Raw genomic sequence first — 1,544 nt, 5'->3', positions numbered from 1 at the left:
TGCTGTTGTCTGAGAAAATCTGATGTATTTTCAAGTAAATCTTCAAAGGAGAAATTTAGAAAATTCTGGTCCTCCAAGTGACTTGTTCTGCTCACTCTGCTGCCCAGTTGCAAAGTTGCACACACACCAGTGGCAGAATCACGTCTCCTGGTGGCTGATGTCACCTGGCCCACCTGGCTGTGCGTGTTTTATCCACTTGCTCTGTCACCTTCCCGGACAGCCTCAGGAGTGGCCCTGGACCTTGTCCCGCCTGAAGAACTCTCTCAGATCATTAAAGGGTGAACAGTCATACCACAGTGGTTTTGTAAGAGGAAATTTGGAAGCTGGTGTTTATTTTGTTTCCCATCATGACCAGGACAAGAGGCAGGTGCAGGTGGTTTTTCTAAAGGTCACAGACTTCAGGCCATGGATCTGAGTCTTTGTCTTTGAGACGTGCATGGGTCTCTAACATGGAAGTCCCGTCAGGAGCTGTGCCTGGGCAGTGGCGTCCGTGAGCTCATTTTTTTCCCCAGGACAGTGAGCCAAATGCTTCTCACTTGTGTCTGTGGGTTGCCCTGTCCCTGCTCAGGTTTAAACCAGGCTGCTCTGCCTCCCTGAGAAGGAGGTGTGGGCCAGGCAGAAGGAGCAGGGAGTCTACTGGTGAACTTTCCTGAAAATTCCACCAAGAGGTATTGCTGGGAGGGAAGTAGGTCCGAGGTCAAAGGTGAGGCAGATGCTAAGAGGAGCTGGAACAGAACCAGGACCAAGACCACCCTTCCTGGGCAGGGGTTGGGGGGAGCTCCAGGAGGGGAGAGAGCCCTGGTATGGCTCCTCCACACTCACCTGTTCCCGTGTTCCTGACGTGTTGAAGTCTGTACGTTTGCAGTGGGGAGCTATAATCCCTCTTGCTGCTTTAACAAATGATCCAAACTTTGCAACTTATAACAACCAAATTTGTTTTCTCACTGTTCTGAGAGTTAGAAGTCCAACACGGGCCTCACTGGACAAGCATCAAGGTGTGTCAGGGCTGAGTTCCTTTTGGCTCTTGGGGAGAGGCCCATTCTTTGCCTGTTCCAGCTTCTAGATGTTTCCTGCCTGCCTCAGTTTGTGGGCCCTTCCTCCGTTTGCAAAGCCAGCTCGGAGCACCTTCCTTCTCTCTCTCCCTCACCTCTGCTGCCATCATCACCTCCCCTGTGGCTCTGACCAGCTTTCCTCCCCCCCCCCCTTTACATGGACGCACGTGGCTGCCTTGGGCCCAGCTAGAGAATCCAGGATGGCGTCCTCATCTCAGGATCCTTAATTTAATCACACCCTCAAAGTCCCTTCTGCCATGTGAAATGACATAGTTCACAGGTTCTGAGAATTAGGAGGTGGAATCTTTTTTTGTCTGTTTTGAGACAGAGTGTCACTTTGTCCCCCTGGATACAGTGCCCTCACCACATAGCTCACAGCAACCTCAAACTCCTGGGCTTTAAAGATCCTCTTGCCTTAGCCTCCTGAGTAGCAGGGATACAACACCTGGCTAACTTTTTCTATTTTTAGTAGAGATGGGGGGGGGGGTCTTG

At 51.2% G+C, this 1,544-nt stretch overlaps 1 protein-coding gene across 1 annotated transcript in view; it reads left to right on the top strand.

Annotated features, from left to right (window-relative positions):
• LNX1 (ligand of numb-protein X 1) overlaps positions 1-1,544 on the top strand; it is a 117,072-nt gene that overhangs the window by 24,436 nt on the left and 91,092 nt on the right. The gene's annotated exons all lie outside the window — the stretch shown is intronic.

Source organism: Otolemur garnettii, unplaced genomic scaffold (assembly GCF_000181295.1).
Source record: "Otolemur garnettii isolate 467f Iridium unplaced genomic scaffold, OtoGar3 scaffold00083, whole genome shotgun sequence".
Classification (NCBI taxonomy): Eukaryota; Metazoa; Chordata; class Mammalia; order Primates; family Galagidae; genus Otolemur; species Otolemur garnettii.
Note: the sequence above shows the minus strand (reverse complement) of the source record. Positions and strands in the feature narration are given on the sequence as shown.